Source organism: Glandiceps talaboti, chromosome 20 (assembly GCF_964340395.1).
Source record: "Glandiceps talaboti chromosome 20, keGlaTala1.1, whole genome shotgun sequence".
In the NCBI taxonomy this organism is placed as follows: Eukaryota; Metazoa; Hemichordata; class Enteropneusta; family Spengelidae; genus Glandiceps; species Glandiceps talaboti.
Window position 1 is genome coordinate 2,212,134 of NC_135568.1, and position 20,343 is coordinate 2,232,476.

Sequence of the window (20,343 nt, forward strand, 5' to 3'; positions counted from 1 at the left end):
AATTTAGAGTGAAGACAATCCATGATGGAATTGACAATGGAAAACTTGTTTACACGTCAACCCTTTCTACATCAGCCCCCTTTGTGTTACCTGTTGGTTTACAGGAATTCGACTTTAATGTCCTTGTATTGATCCACATTATTGATCGCTTCCAAGCATATGCCGTCTATCCCATGAATGTACAGGTTAGTGATATTAATATATATTCAAATCGAAAGCTTAGCATAGCCTAGCTTATTACAGCTTAGTACAACATAGCATAGCATAGCATAGCATATCATACTATAGTGCAGTGCAGTGCAGTGCAGCACAGCATAGCATAGCATAGCATAGCATAGCATAGCATAGCCTAGCTTATCACAGCTTAGTACAACATAGTATAGCATAGCTTATTACAGCTTAGTACAACATAGCATAGCATAGCATAGCATATCATACTATAGTGCAGTGCAGTGCAGTGCAGCACAGCATAGCATAGCATAGCATAGCATAGCATAGCATAGCCTAGCTTATCACAGCTTAGTACAACATAGTATAGCATAGCTTATTACAGCTTAGTACAACATAGCATAGCATAGCATAGCATATCATACTATAGTGCAGTGCAGTGCAGTGCAGCACAGCATAGCATAGCATAGCATAGCATAGCATAGCATAGCCTAGCTTATCACAGCTTAGTACAACATAGTATAGCATAGCTTATTACAGCTTAGTACAACATAGTATAGCATAGCATAGTATTATAGCATATACCATACTATACCATACCATACTGTACAGAACCATGGACATACCATGCCATATAGACTGGTACAATTGTCATTCTGATGTATTTATCTGTTTGTAATATTTTGTTGCCAATAAAAGTACTGAAATCTTGCATGACTGCAAAATCTTGTGTGTTGCGTAACATCGTTTTCATCTAAGTCGTCATTCAGTTATGCAATCAGTCACATGAGATTTCAATTTTTTATCAGCAAACCAATAAGAAAACATCACAAAAAAATAAATACACCGGAATGACGATAGTGCCAGTCTACATACCATGCCATACCATAATTATGGTACCATATGTGGTATGTACATGTATAAAAGGGTACCTAAGACATTAAACTGAGACCATGAACTGGGAGTCTCAGTTTGCAAAAAGATAGCCATCTGAGACAAAGATATGCCATAAACAATCTGTAACTCTATACATGGATGCACAATTATGTTCTGTACCAGTAACAACCTAACATCAGAGACTGGTTTTTCCATCTAGACAGATTTTTTTGCCATGTGTGAGGGAGAGTAGTCTCAGATCAGGATTTTTTGCAAACTGAGACTGGTCTCAGATAGACTGGTTTGTTTGCAAACTGAGACTGGTCTCAGATTGACTGGTTTGTTTGCCATCTCAGACTGGTCTCAGATCACGATTTTTACAAACTGATTTGTAAAACTCATTTTGTTGTGCCACCTGAGACTGGCAAACTGAGACTGGTCTCAGATAGCAATTTTTTGCAAACTGAGACGAGTCTCAGCTAGACAGGTTTTTTTCACCATCTGAGACTGGCAAACTGAGACTGGTCTCTGATGGCTATTTTTTTTCAAACTGAGACTCTCAGTTCATATTCTCAGTTTAACGTTTTAGTACCCTTATACCTCACCATATCATACACTACCAACACAGTCTAACAATATTTGCTTATAGTGTTCTCAACATTATCGACAACATCTGATACTGCTTAAATCTCAAAAACTGTGAATACTAACTTACAATATACTAATTTTATGTTGATTAGATTATTCCTCCTGACTGTACAAGTATCATGGAGAAGATTACTGCAGACGATATTAAATTTGATTCCATGATGGAAAATGATGACAAATTGCTGTTGCTCAATGTAATTGGAAACTTAGCTGGTGAAATTGATGTTTGTTATCAAGTAAGTATGAAAATCTCAGACATTTCGTAGCAGATACATTAATGATAAACAAGTGCATTCCCTATTGTTATTGATTTATTGTATGACAAAGACTGAAAGATCAGACGTTGTGGGCACTCCTCTCATCTCTTTCCAAGATAAAGCAACACCTGGCAATGTATATACTAAGTTTGCCATTGATTTTGTAAAATTAGTTACATCCCATATATGAGATTTTATTATTAACTAGAGAGCTTATCCCATACATAGATATGTAATAACAAACCCTCAGGTAACTTTGAACATTTTTTGACTCATATTTATGGCACTGCTTGACAATATATCCCAATTTCGACTTGGGTTGTATGTTAAAACCACATTGTCAACACTTTTGAAAGTAAATTTTTTACAGCACAAAATGGATAGACCCTATTCATCAACTGTTCAGTCAACCAATCAAGAGATGTATTAACTTCCTCTACTTACCAAAACCACCTCCCTATATGCCCTACCTACCTACCTAGCCATCCACTGACCCACCCACCCACCCACCTACAATGTACCTACCTACCTACCTATACCTACGTACATATCCAACCACCCACACACCTACCTACCTACCTACCCATTCACTCACCCACCCGTCTACCCATCCATCCACCCACCTACCTACCTACCTTCCTACCTACCTACGTACATATCCAACCACCCACACACCTACCTACTTATCCAACTACCAACCAACCAACCAACCAACCAACCAACCAATGAGTCAAGAAACACTGTACTAGTAATCAGGCAAACAACACTACATCAATAACCAAGACATATCCTTTATACAATCTGATGTATGAACGTTATCTTTTCAGGAATTTTGTGTGGAAGGAAATGAGGGAACAGATATCCTTACCAAGGTACAAAACTGTGATTGTATATTAAAACCACAAATTTACTTAGATTTGATAATGTTGGTATGGAGTTCTGATTTTAATATTTCATTCAAAAAGATGCCCAAATTAATGGCAGTTTAGATATATAAGCAATTAAGTACATTTAATATGACAGCCTATATCCTGTTCACATCGTGATCTGTGATTTTGCTTGGCTGTCTCAATAACCACTTGTATTTATAGCAACAGCAAACAATTACCAAAAATAGACATTGTCTAAACAAACACAATGGGCGCTTGCCTGTGTGAGGGCGCTAACCCAAGTAGGTAAGGTAATATTGTTTGAAAATCATAAGCTCAAACTTATTGGTCACAATGGGGAGTGATAAATTAAATGTACATATTTAATATATTTAAATTTACATATATTTACATATATTTAAATGAAGTCAATATCAAAATGTGCCCTCGTTGAGATGGGCACAAAAGCAACATAACTGAACCAGTGTAAAACCTTTGGACCATCCCAGATGCGTACAATGATGTTATCAAGCCATTTTTGGACTCATAAAGTATGTTTTCAATCAAATGATTTATTTTTCATGTTTTCATTGACACAGGGAAAACTGTTGCTCCTTGACACTGTTAGCATTATTATGACGACAGGCATGGACAGTATTCAACAAATAGAGACCAGTTCTAACCTTTTAGACACTGTATCATCGTTTTGTACAGTCAATGATTTAACCACTAAGGTATGTGTATAGACTGTCAACAGTCATCTTGACGTTTTTGTAATTTATCTTTAATACTATATTTGCTGCTGAAATTAATAGAATTAAAACATGGTGTGTGTTGGCCGTTAGATGAAGTCAGATTATATTTATGTGTTCGAATCATCAGTGAGTAGCTAATGCGTTCTGTATCATGTGTATAGAACTGAGAATGTGCACTGTACATGCTGATTATTGTATCGCATGTTATGGGTTATATATGTGTACATAATTCAGTACTAATTAGTAATAAATAAATAAATATTTCACGAGGTGTTTTTTTCGGAATATGGCAAAATACGATCCGCATCTGAATACAGACTAGTATGTATATGGCAAGTGTTTCTTATACTTGTTTTACAAAAAACAACATGTATCACTTGGATTCTACAATACCTCAGACCACCATCTTGGTTCTACACATATGTTGACTCTGTAAAGCCACATACGGTAAATTGGTATTCATTCTATTTCCATCTTTTTTTAAGATTTAAAGGGTACAGAGTCTTTCTCTTTTGTAATTTTTATTGTGATTGCATACAAATCAGCTTGCGATGATATATCTGTTTTTAGATAAACATTGTTTTTGTTTAAGCAATCTTCAAATAGGGAACTTTGCAAACCCGCCATGTTGAATGTTGCATCATGGGAAATGTAATAATAAATACTAATGAATTGGTATTGTAAACAATGTTGATACATTGTTTGCAACCACGAATGATCAATTCATAGTCACCCTGACAATTGTGGGAGGTTAATTTTATCGGTAGCTCCAGATTAGGTATTATGATAACTACAGATAATCCTATACTCCTTTGCGTCTGAGCATGCTCAGTCTGGATTGCAAGTTCCCTATTACATAATTATTCATGAAATTCATACACATTGAATTCACACACTACTCTGATTATTTACATGTTTAGGTGATGATGAAAGTTGCAGAATTGGGTGGAAACATGGTTGATTCGCTACAAACTTTTGTTAGTAACAATAGCAGTAGTCATGGAAATGACCCCACTATACAAAATATTCAGAGTTGTAAGTGATTCATCTTTCGAAATATCTTTAGTGAATGTAAAGCAATAGATTTAAGCATAGTATCCAAATCGCAATCGATTATAATCCTCACCAGAATTATTCTGTTATTGTTATCTTTTATGTTTCTGATGAAAATGCTTCAGTTTCAAGTCAACCCAAAGACTATAGGCTATGTATAAGGGATTACGGTGGACCTGGGCCTATTAGCTTTTGAATTAATGTTATAATGAGGCAAAACCCATAAGCTCACACAGGGTAGATTCATTTGTGACCGGCTGCCTCATGGCGGATATTGTAGATAGCGCCCTCTGTGTGGAGAATGTGCATGCGTAGTCATTGCCCCGCAATGCATCCTTGGGTAAAACTACCCCCAAAAAAATTGCATAGTATACAGGACGCGCATGCATACTAGTCATTGTGCCACTACACGTGAGCTAATATATATGTAGCCGTAGCCCTGTTGAAAACGTTTGTTTTACTCCCACAATGTAAGCCTGTCTTTGTTTGATCATCTTCTTTGTGTTTTACCCATATATATATATATATAGCTGTACTGTCGTCTTCATCTGGTATACTAAAATCAATGTCAGGACCTACCGTAGCAGGCATGGAAGAAGTTGACAAGGTATTATTTTATATATTCCTCAAAATGTTGGTCATTGCAATTTACAATAGCGTAATATATTTGCATTCAATGCATCAGTACAATATTGGAACCAAGTCTGATAAATAAAGCTGAATTATTGAAATAACGTAAACAATTTATTATAGGAAATATCCAGTTCTTGAAGGTTTTGTATTTCTAAATTTGATAGTAAACAATCGATATCTAAATAAATCAACATGCAAATATAGAGATACATGTTGTGATAACAAGATTCATTGTTTAATTCATATGTATGGCAAAATTTCTTAATTTGATCATTTTGGCGATTGTTGTCATTCAATATTCAATAAGATGTGCAGTGAGGAATTTGTGTCAATCCTGTTATCCAAATATCATGTTTTTAACGTTGAAAATGAATGTAACACATAATTTTTGTGTTTGTAAATTCAGAAAAAAGGAATGGTAATGAATTTGTTTAGAGTGATTGATGTGTGCCTTGATATCACACTGATGATTGAGGACGTTGGGGAATCTTTCACACTCTATGAGGATGAATCAATAGACATTATGGCTGCTAGACATCGGATTGAAGACATGGGCGGTAGCAAGTTGATATCTAAATTTGGCGGCTTCACCCTTCCTGCTGGTAGAATAGACGACAATGAAGATCAACAAATGTCTCTGAAGGTAGGTAAATAATATTGAAATCTTGATGCTTAATTGATATTTTATGCCAGTGACATCTGGCTGTATGGAGACGAAAATATGATTTATTTATGCCAGATTTCTTATTCTTACAAACTATTTAATCACCGTTTTGGATAAAAGATCATGATCACGTTTTAAATATAATTTAATTATAAAATGTGCAAATTCAGTTATAAATAAATAGAGGTTGTGTAATTGTAACTATTAACTCTTGTTTTGTGCTTTATTTTGCAGTTCGTTGCCATCATATCTAACCCAATTTCGTGGAATACCCCCAAGGCATTAATGGGAAGGCCTCTAGTGTCTCTGGAAGTAGCCAATAACAGAAACAGTTCCCATAGCCTGTTAGGAGATTACAAAGTTGAGATTAACAGTGGTGTTAACAGAAATGGACGTGTGCCTACTGCAACACTATCTAATGTACAGATGGAGGAAGAGTTGAATCTACAAATCAACAAATCTGAACCAGATAGTGTGTTAGCTTTGACTGTTGATTCAGACAAACCAACTTCCGGAATTGAGCTTTACCTTATGTCTGACATCATACCTAATGAAACCATGTACGACTACAAATGGTCTCTTACTGGTGAATTTCCAATGACGATTTACTACGAAAACAGAGATAAAGATATCAAGGCTTATTATCTTTTGATGAAATTTGGTAAGGGCAATCTCATAAATGTCAGCAAGGCAGGAAATTTCAATTTTCAAAAGACATTTGCTAATTATATAACAGCTCCCAATTTCAAGTCATTTTCAAATCTATTAGGGCATGTCAGTTGGGTAAGGAACGAAAAGAGTACCAGATGCAAACTACATGGTTCCTGCCAATTGAAATCATATTGCTTTTACAATGGATTGCCAATACATATAAATGGAAGCGTGAAGAAATAGATACAGCGCCCTCTCTTGACAAGTAAAAACTTCAATAATTAACAAGCATATTAGATATGTACACATAATAGTCATTATTTGTCCATAGAGAGCCTGTACAATGCATAAAAGATAAGTCAATTGGCATTTGTAAATACTCAGCTAGGTCGGATTGGGACAATCAATTGTGCTTTGCACATTTGTGTTCTTGTGCACCTCTGATGGAATTGTGGCAACGAACTCTACTCCCTTGCTTGACTGTTGCTACTCCCTTGCTTGACTTCGGTTTTAGTCAAGGGTGATAGGTTCATTTCCTGAGATTGACTATCCATCATTGATGGTATTGTGGCAAAGAATGCTAATATATACACTGCATATTGCTTTAGCCATAGTAATGGTTACAAGGCACATATCTGTTGTCCGGAAGGCTTCACTGGGTTTTGGCGAAAAGCAAGTTGAATTTGTGTACCTGTGCTTGTGCAATTAGTTTGGCCATGGTTGTTCGTTGTTCGTCACATTCTTTTTTTTTTTAATAGTCACTCACTTGCCTCTGAAATGATATTTTAAACAATTTTATTCAAATATAGGTGACACAACAACAACACATACAGAAATGGTAACAGTTCATGCAGTGTTCAAACTTTGTCGATATTGGGATGAAACTGAGGAGGAATGGAAATCAGATGGATGTAGGGTAAGTCAGTACTACATATGGTTTGCATTATAGCCATCCCTTCAACCAATGAACGGTAGTATGCCCAAAGTCTGTGATTGAATGATATTCGTGTAATAGCACTATCTGTCGATCAAGATTTTGCCGGCCATCCACAGTTAAGGCCTAACATTGTTTGGTTCCGGTTACCTGACCTCGCCTAGTTTTTCACTGTCAACCCTAAACTTTTGTTTACGTATTTGAGAAAAAATTATAATAAAATCACAAAACATTGTGAAGTCTCATGAGAAATAGTGGATGCGGAAACTGATACCAACTTAAAAAGACAATATAAAATAGTTCTTCCAATCTGTACTGACTGTACATCTGCCAGGATGAAATAAATAACACAGAGACCATTTGGAAAACAATGGAATACCTGAACTAGACACTCACACATGTAAAAAAAAATAAAATAAAATAAAAAATCTACCTACCCCACCTATTCTAAAAAAAATTTTTAGGCTTTGTCTTGTTTTCGAAAGTGACCCCTAATTGATATGACATTTTCCAAAAAGGAACCCCCTCCCCACCAAAAGTACCAACCCTTGACCCCTTAGCTCCATCGTCCGAGATGTGACTATATGGACATAAAATAAACTGACTACACGTACCAAATGTAAAAATAATAAAACCATTGCTTCCTAGCCTTCAGATGATGTAACAAGAGACGGCACTGTGGTATGTGAGTGCAATCACCTCACTAAATTCTCTGCTGCTGATATTATTGTCCCTGTGAATACAATAGACTTCAGTGCGGTGTTTAGTAAAGACATCACTGAGAACTCATTGGTGTTGATAACAGTATCAGTTTTCTTCATCGTGTATATATTGATTGTGATATGGCTGCGAAGAAAGGACAAGCAAGACTTGATAGAGGTTTGTCACAATCGCTATATTATTTATAAAGCTAATCTGAATGAAATGCCTATTCATGTATGCCATATGCATACCAACAGCTGTCTTCTATCGTATCAGATCAGATCAGATCATATCATATCATATCACATCAAGTTACAGCTAAAAAAGGCTAATAGCGTATGACCTGATCAATCACCAAAATATATATGTAGTAACAAAGTGTGCATGTAAATTAGTTTATGGTTCAAGCATTCATCACTGCAGAGTTGCAGAGTTCAAGATCGTCAGACTATAGTAGAAGATTTAGCAGTCTCTGAGACAAACTTCAAATGGTAGCAAGTTTATAGTCTGGTACAATTAGTACTTTTTGTCAATGTAGAATAGCCATTGGATTATACAATATAATCCAAAGTCTCCCACATAGATCTTTATTCGGTTTCTTACAATTATTATATCACTGCCCACATATGGTCAATCACACTTTGCCAATATACCCAATGAGATGCAAAAAGGGGGAAAAACAGGAAATTGAGAAATATATATACTTTACAATTTTTCAGTGGTTAGCATCATCTTTAATTGGCAACAAAGCTGAAGATAAATATTTTTATCAAATCCGTGTGTACACTGGTCTCCGACTACATGCTGGAACAACATGTGACGTTTCATTTGAGATAACTGGTGAAGAAGAAAAGAGTAAAGTCCGACTTCTTAAAAAGCGGGATGGAACTGTAGTAAGTTACCAGTGCTTGAGTTTTGTGGAAACTTTATTCTGTGGCATTTAAAGATAACATCAAATATTTCAAATGTGTCTACTTTGTGAGAATGACGGGTTGGATGAGTATGTTTAAGCTAAAGTGACCATGTGGATGAGGATTTGATATTAATGCCTTTCGGTATTGAGTTATAAACAAGGACTGGACATATATTGTGTAACATTAATTGTCCACATTAATTTTTCAAGTAGGGGAAGCCATTATAAAATTATTGTTTTATAAATTAAAATTTCGAAAAAAATACTCAATCCTCATCCATATGGCCACTTTAAATAAATTTTATTCTGAAGTAACTGTTTTTCCTGTTTTTGTTGTCTTTAGAGGGCCCTGGGGAAGACTAGCTTTTATAGCTAACCAGGTTATCTATATGATTTTTAACCCTCTTTAAATAAAGTTCAAATAAAAAAAAACAAAAAAAACAACAAAAAAAAACAAAAAAACTCATTTCTTTCATATATAGAATCTGTCATTTGGTTCAGTACGAACGTTAGTGATGTCAGTACCTAAGTGCCTAGGACCTCTGCTGTCGATTAACATCTGGTTAAATGTCGCCAAAGATAAGACGATTGATCCTTGGTTCTTGGAGAGGATTGAAGTCACCGATCTTCAGACAGAACAAAAGTAATTTTTATTATGTATTACCACTAAACACTTAAATTAGTAAATGTCAGCCAAATACACTTGCACGTACAACCCTCGAATCAATAACAACAACTTTGCTTGAATGAAGTTATAGTCTTGGTTACCCAGACTATCACTGTTGAGGGGGCTACACCCTCATTGGTGAAAGTTTGGGTAACCGAGACTAGAATGAAGTGACCTACTGATTCAAACACAGGTGTATCAGATGAAGGTTCATGCTTATCAGTTATTTTTATATCTCTGAAAGTTAGTCATGTTGTAGAAAAAATTTGGCGCTATCTATTCTTACAAACCAGAGCTGTATTTCATAAATTCAATGGATGTCAGATAGGGATTAATTAACCAGTATAATTTGTCTTAATGGCAGTAATACGACTGTCTTTATTCATTCTCCATATTTTAAATGTTTTGTAATGAATTTATTTTGATTAGTTAAGTGTTATTTTTTTGCCAAAATCAATTAGCATTTTATACATCATTGACAAAAATATCGACTCCTGTTAAGTGTTACATCATTTATATTCATTCAGGTAAACAGGTATTATACGCAGAAAGTAGTACAAACTTGTCATATAAAATGTTTTGTTGGAGGAAATCTGTTGGCAGATAAATGAAATGCTAATTAGATATTTTAGTTATCATTTTGTACAAATCTTTGGTGACTTTCTCAAATCGAAACTCTCTCTGTCTCTTTGTAATTTACATTTTCCAATTCTAGGTTTTACTTCACCTGCTACAAATGGTTTGCTATCAACCAATCAGGGGCTAGCTTACAACATGTGTTGACAGTTAGTACAAATATCCAATTGACAAGCTTTATACATTTGATGTCAAGTCACAGTCGTAGCAAGATGACAGACGACTACCTGTGGGGTTCTATCGTTAACAGACAGTTAGCAAGTTCCTTTACGAGAGTTCAACGTCTGTCCTGTTGCCTGACTGCCATGTATTTGGCTATGTTGTCAAACGCCATGTTTTACGACAGCGACGACAGAGTTCAGTCAACAAAGATGATCAGCTTGGGGCCAATACAGTTTCCTCTTGGTATTGTGTATACAGGATTTATCAGTTGCCTAGTAACAGTACCAGTGTCAATCATTGTAGTATTTCTGTTCAGTAAATCCAAACCATACCGACACAGCAATCGAAGAAATGACATGCCGCTTGTGCTGGACAACAATGAGCAGGATAACAAGAAATATCCATTGCCTTGGTGGTGTGGGATAATTGCTTGGTTGTTGGTGGCTGTTTCTGTATTTCTTTCGGCTTTCTTTGTAGTCCTGTATAGCTTACAGTGGGGACCAGATATTTCCAAGGCTTGGTTAACTTCACAGCTGTCATCATTATTTTTGTCAGCCTTACTGATTGATCCATTGAAGGTAATTAAACTTAAAGTCTAATGAATTGTAAATATGCTACTAGATAACAAATCGATGATGTTGTGTTAAATGACAGCAAAGATGAGACTGATATCATTTTAACTGCAGTTTTTTAGGGGTCCAAAAATGTCATTTTCACCAATACCGCGCAACACTGAGGTAGAGCCATGAAATGGACAAATCTGACTTTAAAAAGGCCTTCTGTACACCGGTCTGGAGCGTTACAGGAAACAAAGTTATGCGTGTCACACTTCTGGGAACAATTGCCTCAGCAATGTTTGGGCAGGGATTAAAGAGAGGGGAAGCTCCTAACTCTGTTATTTCCCATAATGCCTCACCCAAGTGTTTGAAATGCTCTTCAACACCAGCATTGTCAATGTTTCTGATACTGTTTCACAGTGGTTGTGTGCTAATTTGTGAAAATGACTTTCCTAGGCCCCTGAGCTCAAAGAATTACAGTTAAGATTAAAACAGCAGTATCTTTATTCACCTTTAATCAATTATGTGCATATAATTAAAAGTGAACGCCACTCCAGGAAATAAAGGTATTTTCATAAATTTGGGTTCTGGAAAGTCATTTTATCATGACTCATCACATACATTTCTCTCGATTGTCAAGAAACACCAAATGGAAACCCTTTTTCACCTCTATTTTTACCTTTTTTTGTTCTCTTGGATACACACATGCTGATTATTCATGACTATTTTTCTAAAGTAATAAGCTCTTAGGAGTCATGAATATTCAGGACTATTTTTCTGAAGGTAATAAGCACTTAGGAGGCATGAATATTCATACCTATTTATCTGAAGGTAATAAGCAATTAGGAGTCATGAATATTCATGACTATTTTTCTGAAGGTAATAAGCACTTAGGAGTCATGAATATTCAGTTTCAATATAACAAATAGTCACGAATGCTAAGATCAGTGGGCAATAGTGTATCAATGAAAGAACAATTCAATTGAAAAAAAGTTTCAACTTGATATTTCTTCGCAACTGAGCAAAAATGATATGATTTGAAATCATAAAGTGACTCTGAAATGTGCCAAATGTATATGAAAATACCTTTATTTCCTGAAGTGGCATCCCTTTAACTTGAAAGTTAATTGTTATCATGCTATTGTTGTTATGTCCATGTTCAGGCAATAATTCTGGCATTGGTAGCTACGTTGCAATTTAAATTGCTTAGAAAGTCGACAATACCTGAACCAGGAGATGAAGATAGAAGTGATATCAAAATGAGCGATACTTTTGCTTCAAATACATTGGAAGACGATTTGAAAGGTAAACATGCTTGAAATTTGGAGACCTTTGAGAGTATGATCATATAAAGCAGATTCACCATGTACATATGCAGTTTCGATGGGACAAAATGTTAAGTTCAGTGAGATGTACCATAAGGATAAAAATAGCAGATCTCGACATTGAGCCTACATTTGTGCATGGTACCAATTTAGGTGAAGTATTAAATTACACTGAAATCTTTCAATTGGATGTATGGTATTGTTTAAGCTAAAATAGCACTGGAATGTTGTGACAGCTCTCTGAAAGAGTAAATTACAAGGGAATTTTGTAGAATTTGTCATGTTACATGACCTATCAGTATCATGAGGGAATATATATGACAAAATATATCCAATAGCCTGTTATTAAACCAACCAGATGGCATATCATGACTATTTCATTATTTTCAAATATGCACAGACAATGATATTTCTAGGAGTAACTCGTCCTCTCCTCCAACGACAAAGGACATTGAATGTGCGAGACACCGACATCTGAAAAAGGCTAGAATGACTTCAGTAATGAAGGAAACAATTCATTGGGTTTTGTATCTTATTATCATATCACAAATTACCGGTGTATATAGATCACCATCACACTACTATGGTAATAAAGCCATCAAAGATGCCATAGGAAAGGATAAGGCACTGAAGGTAAAGGATTCTTGTTATCCATCCATCCATCCATCTATCCACCCATCCATCCATTCACATCCACATATAACTTAAGCTTAACATAGTAACAGACAGGAAGAGGCATGTCATAAAAATTAGTACAATCTGAAGGTGCTACTAGTTCGAAGTTATGGCAAATTTATATGTATATGTAATGTTCCTTTGATTATACCCTGAGTCTCGTTTGCTTTTTTGCACTTTAGCTGCATGTATAATCATTGATGACTAGTTTTAAATGTAAAGATTCGTCTCTCATTAACCAAAATAGCACTATAAACCGTCTTATGTTAATTCATTGTAAATATGTGTCTTTATCTCATTACACAGTGTAAGGATATCTACTGTGTGATGGATTGGATGAATAATAGCGCTCTACAGGCTTTGTATTATGAATCTCGATATAATTTGCAAAATGGAGAAGATAGTGTTATGGCAATGGGTGTTTCTTACATTATTGGTGAAGTTACTTTACGACAAATAAGGGCCACAGGAGGTAATGTATGAATATATAAACTAGTGATACTGTTCTAAAACGGTTTCATAAATTGAGAATTTAGAGTTTATATGACCATATGGTGCATCTGATGTAATTATCATTTGTTTCAAACTAATTTAATTGTTTTGAACTTGTTTCTGTCCGTTTTCTGGTATCACATGTCAAATTCACGATTGAACACACCTTCATTACTTGTGAACATCAGGACCAGGCACATCTGATAACATTCCCCCTCTGACATAACATGATAGAGGTGTTGAAACAATCATTACTTCGCTATGTTAGAAGTGGAGACCATGGACATATTTCCTTTTGTAATGAAAATAATTGTCACCATTAACTGAATAGATAGAACTGCCCTATATAAAGAGGATTATGGCTAATCTATGCAAATGCGGGAAATTCAAACTGCTGTACAGAGCACTAGCTTCTGGGTCTTGTTTTCAGCATTTTTTCTGTGCTCCGAGAAACACACAGGTCATGTATCACGTACAAATTGTTTGTGAATGTCGTAGGATGGTAACTTGATACACAAATTAGTTGAAAATCAGTCTGTTTGTTTCATAGAATGAAAAAACCTTAGATTGTTATTCAGGATTATTCAAATATATGGCATTTGCATGTGAAAAACCCAGATATAGGGAATGTTTATATTTTGGTGATTACTTGCCAGTGAGTCATCACAAGTTCTCCACCTCCAAACATACAGTCAGTCATATGCAAAATAGGGTCCCAGGCGCCGCCAGTTGCATGTTTAATACAACAATGCATAGCTGCAGGTTGCGGCTATTTGAAAGTTTGTAATGTTAGTTTCCCCCATTGTATAGTCGTGTTGTTAATTACCATAGTAGGTGTATACACAGGAAATATAACACAGTTGTTTAATACTGGTAAAGCCATGGGTGGATACCTTGCAAACACTTTGGTGAGCCATTAGTATTTCTAGGTGCAAAATGAAATTTAAGTTTATGAAAACATTGTTGAATGATTATTTTATGTTAGTGATGTGTATTTTGTCTTTAGGATTATGTTCAAATAGATCAGAGGCCGTAAAAGCAAATATTGAGGAGTGTATGTCTTCAGGGAACTTTGACAATGGAGCCTACAGCATAGGATGGATGCCTGGAAAACTTGATGAAGATTATAACATCTCCTATTCACCATGGATACACAGTGATCATTACCGCCGCCATCTAAAGTACACACTCGCTGTCTGGGCACCAAGTGGCAATCGGTATGATGGAGATGGTTATATAGCAGCATTGGGTAAAACTGGACATGCAGTGAAAGATGCACTGGAGAACCTACTTGGTTATGGATGGGTCGATAAGTACACCCTAGCCTTGTTTTTTGAGTTCACTGTTTACAACCCTAATATGAATCTCCTTAGTATGGTTACTTTTCTTGCTGAGTGTCGTAGTATGAGCATCACCTCTAGCATGATGGAAGTGTCTACACTAGTCTTAATGGACCCATTCCAAGCCAAGTATGACGCTGTATATGCAGTTATATGCCATTTAATCTTCCTCGTACTTACAATTTACCTATTGTATCGCTATCTCATGGAAACTGGTGTTGGTCGTTGCAATCTTACTCGGAGTTTCTGGAAAAAATGGTTCCTGACTGGTTCTGGTTTGGGTATAATATCTATTGTTCTACTCATTCTACGACTGGTCGTTATGAAGTGGGTATTGCAGGAATTAAATCAGACAAAAGGTATTAAGACAACATTGTGTCATCACTCTTCCCCCAAAAAAAATCACATTTATTTACACACTTTCAGAAGTATGTACTATGAGTTCATTTGAGACATTACAAAAAAGATGTTATCGTAGGATTTATTTTACGTCTCAGAGTATGTTCACGAAAATTAGGTTATAACTTATCGGCTCAATATCTTGTAAAAGTCCGAGACATTGTGGAACATTACCTGACCAACCACTCTTGGCATGTAATAGACAAAGTAAGGTAGTTTCCGTCAGTGTATGAGAGTGGGCACAGTAATGAATTTGTACGGTGCGTTTTGAAGATTCTTTCAAATACTTTTTTTTGGTGAAAATATCACGTTAGCAACCCTAACCCCCACACATTTGGTACAAATTGCCAAGGATAAGGACTGATAACAGAGTATTGATGAGTCTGAGTTGTGATATGAAAGAAAACGCAACATTCTTTATGAATGTCACTACAATAGATGCACATTATGAAAATACAAGTACACATGTATCATCTCATGATTGACCAGTTTTTGGACAACTTTGTTCTGTCAAAGGAATACTCTGTTGTCAATGCTGTTATAACTATGTAGATTGAACAATAGGGAACTTGCAATCCAGACTGAGCATGCTCAGATGCAAAGGACTATGGGATTATCTGTGGTTATCGTACCTAATCTGGAGCTACCAATAAAATAAACACTTCACATTGGTCAGGGTGACTATGAATTGATTATTTGTGGTTAAGAACAATTTAACAATATTGTTTACAATGCTAATTGATTAGTATTTATTATCACGTTTCCCATGATGCAACATTCAACATGGTGGGTTTGCAAGTTCCCTGTTGAATCTGGTGAAGATCAATACTTCTATGTTTTAACTGAGTAATTTAATATATTTTCAGACTGCCACGGGAGTGTACGATATCTCATTTATATTGATGATATCCATTTAATATTCCTTGCACTTGTATCTTTTATTTCTATCATTGGTTTGATTGGAATTATGCGTTTGAATCAAAGCATGATGATTCTTGGGATTGCCATCCGTATTGTCGTACGTCAACTTCTCTCATTTACTCCACTGTTCTTTATTATGTTCTTTGCATATGCGCAGTTGTTGTACTTCTTGCAAGAGCCGACTTTACAATATGCAAGCTTGTATGACGTAATCATGCAACTCTTAGTGCTACCCTTGTCTTCAAATCACCATGATGCATATGCTAGCTCTGTGATAGCACAGATCGTAATGTCAACACTTCTCGGTGTTGAATACTGCATCTACTTAATGTTTGTCAAGTCTATTGTCATCACTGTATTCAATGAAGCACATCTTGTGTCGGCACTATTGAAAGGAAGTGGTGTAGATGAGGACTTAGTGGGCGTAATACAGCATTGGTTTAGATCAACCAGGATTTATAGAGTATTAGCCATCACAAAATTTGCCAATGATCGTCGAAAACGTAAGTATCAAAAGTATCATTTTTATGATGCACAATGCTGAATATTAGAAAAATTCCAATTACTGGGTTTGGTATTACTCTTGTGCTTCGGCACTATATGTTTTCTATGGTAGAGGCTAACTGAACTGCCAACACTCGACAAAGAACTTTATGCAGTAGGAAATAATGTCTGTGTTACCAATGGTATTTCAAGTAATATGCTATAGAACAGAAAATAAGGAATTTATACCCTATTCTTCAACCTCAATACAATGTATTCCTACATCATTGGTCACTTGTGTAGTACATTTTCCGAGATGTAAATCAAAACAGTCAGAGTCGCCATTACTCTTCCCAAAGTTTACTTGTTAAATTAAGCATGTAGAAGTATGATTACAATATTTTCCAATATTTTTCTTCTTCAGTCGGAAAATACTCAGAACAGAAGGGTTCAGTCATGTCTTAGAGTCATGACAATGCTCTTTAGGTCACTCATATTTCCTCTTCTGAAAGATGAAATGTATTGGGGGATAATATCTACAAATGTAGTTATATTGCATCATAAAGTGCATGCATGCAGACAATAGAAGGCTTGGTAGTTTAGCAAAGTTAGGAATATTGATGTAAGCCTTTTGTATGATGGCAAAATAGGGAATTGGTTCCACAAATGGCTGCATAGTACAAATTGGTTATTGATTGACTAGAAATTTAAAAAAAAAAAATTCTGTAATTTTGCTTATATTTGCTGACACTTGCTCCAAGTTATAAAATATTTTATTTGCAGAGAAGTGTGAACGCCAAGATGAGACTCAGATTCGAATAGACTCTACAGACGTTGGAGACCTAGAAGAACGCAGAGACCAGACTCAGATTCCAAGGGACTGTAAGATTGTTGGAGTCCTCGAAGAACACCGAACACAGATTTGGATTCGAAGGGACTGTACAGTCATTGAAAACAAAGAAGGACAGCAAGTCCAGACTCAGAATCGAAAGGACTGTACTGCCTTTGAAGACCTAGAAGGGCGTATTGGTATGATTGAAGAGAGAATTGAAAAGATTAAATAGATATTATGGGAGAGTGATTATTTAAACATTGAGTGATTTTAATTAATAAAATGTATACTCTTTTAGTATCATGTTGTTATTATAGAATTGTAATTTTAAAAGAAAAACAAGTTAAAAATATATTTGTGATTTTATTTAAATTTGGCTTCAAATGTTATTGTATTTATGGATATGCACTGTTTGTACAGTAACTAATGAAATGTACATGTAATGAATTCGGTCAGTTGCATTAACACAGTCACAACAGTAGCACATTTATTATTAATATTTCACCTACTGTTTTTTGTGTGATTATTGAGTAAATTGAAGATTAAATTGCAATGTTTAATCTAGTGTTTGACAGTAACTTCGAATAACAAACTTTGCACAAAACTCACAAACGCCAACACAAATCATCTGACGTCATCATTAATTGAAGATTGAAAATTTTATTTTAATCACTTTTACTACTTGTAAATTGAAGGGTGGCGACGATTTTACCGTGATGAATGGACGAACTATAGATCATATAAATGTGGGTATTATTAGAAATACTGGATATGTGTAAGGTTGTAGTTTGTGATATACCATGTATTCCTTTTGTGATTCAGTTCCACTCGCTAAAGTATCAGTCAGTCCATGTAATGTTGTGTTTTGGTATCTCCATAGAAACGATCACAAAGGAACATCCCCAAATCCTATATAAGTTATATAAGCAGTAATCAGTAGTACTAAAGGCAGAATTGAATCTGACTGGATATTTCTTTTAACCATTAGTTGCTCTTTACATACTGTCAAATGTTACACGTGTAGTTTAGTTGTGTGACGTCACAAAGACTCACATGTAATTTAGTTTCCTTCATGAAATAAACTGTCATGCACATATAACCTATGGTTAATATTGGATTATTCAAGTTGTTGCTATTGTTCATTATATTGACGACCGCAGATTTGGTTCCATTTCCAAGGTTATCAGTTACAATTTCGAATAGACTCTGTATACAGTGGCGTGTAACATCTGTTTTTAATGTTATTAGTGCATTAGGAACACACACCTTTCATACACTTTATTTGCTGCACAATCATTGTAGTACGACTATGGAAACTCAACCATCGGCTATCTTATACAGAAACAAACTACAACTATCGAAACAACATAAGTCAGTGATGGAGGTATTGGCAATGAAATATACACTGAGCTTAAATCAAATTTGGGATCCTGACTCCAATTTACAAAACCAATCAAGTTATGTCAAATTAGTTAATATCAAGTTCAAACAATCTCTACGAATCAAACCCATCTCTTCCTAATTTACCAGTCAAGTGAAGGTCAATATCAAATTCGCGCCAATGTGTATGGAATCACAGTATGTGATGGAATGTAGGAAAACCTTATAAACCTTTACTTTGTGCATTCTGTAGGAGTTTAGATGTTAGATGTCAATAAAGGGCAAGTAGCTGTCTTTATAGTACTTGGTTGTGTGGAACAGTATTGCTTTCCAGAACCTGTTTCTAAACAATTCCCGTATCCCACATTGTATGTAATTACACTCACAGAAAGGCGATATTTTTTTCTCAAGTTGGTATCACATTAGGATACTTACAGTGGTTCACTATCTTGATTACATCTGAATAACCGAGGCACCACTATCACTCAAAATTGTTACATAGGGTAGATTATGTCTATCTTAGTTTGCCGTCAGCTTGCTTTCCATGGCAGTTTATTTTTTTCTTTCAAATGCATTATGTACAGCAGTTGCCACAGATTATCTTATTAACATTTTGATTAAAAAGTGCTTTGATAAAATGTGAATTGGTGAATGACGTTTTATGAATGAGTTTTATTGTGACTGTCAGATTAAAAATCAAACAAATTCCTATTGAAATATAACAAATGTATTTGCTGACGTTTATAAAAAATGTGAGGAAACTGAGTGGAAAGTATTTTGAAATTCTATTTCTATTTCCCAGTATTTTCTACATTCAGCGAAGTAAAATAAATTGACTTAAGGGCCTTGTCACCACGAGTCAAAGATGGGCAGTAACAAAACCCCTTAGGTCACGGAAAGTTAAGGAGTATATTGGGGTACGAAAGTTCGACGTTAATATCATACTTCCTAAATTTCTAATCGAAAATCTATGAGATTTAAATTGAATGCCTGCTGTAAGGGAGTCACCAATTATGCAAATTACCCATTAAAATGATATTTAAAAAAATATGGCAATGAACGTTTTTTGACAAAGCCTAAGTACTGACAATAATTAATTATGCAAAGTGTTCCCTAAATGTTCAGGTGAAATCGATGGCTTTTATAGTACATATGCACTCTGTTACATTTAACGTATGTATTAAATTGTATGGAAATTGAAGTATGCAGTCTAAAGATATTGCCTAACTACCAAAACTCATTAATTAAGCAAATTATTTATTAACAGTGTAAGGTACATCAGCAAACATTATAGGATACATACGATTTGTTATGGTTAAAGTATGTACGAATGGTACTGAAATTTAAGTAT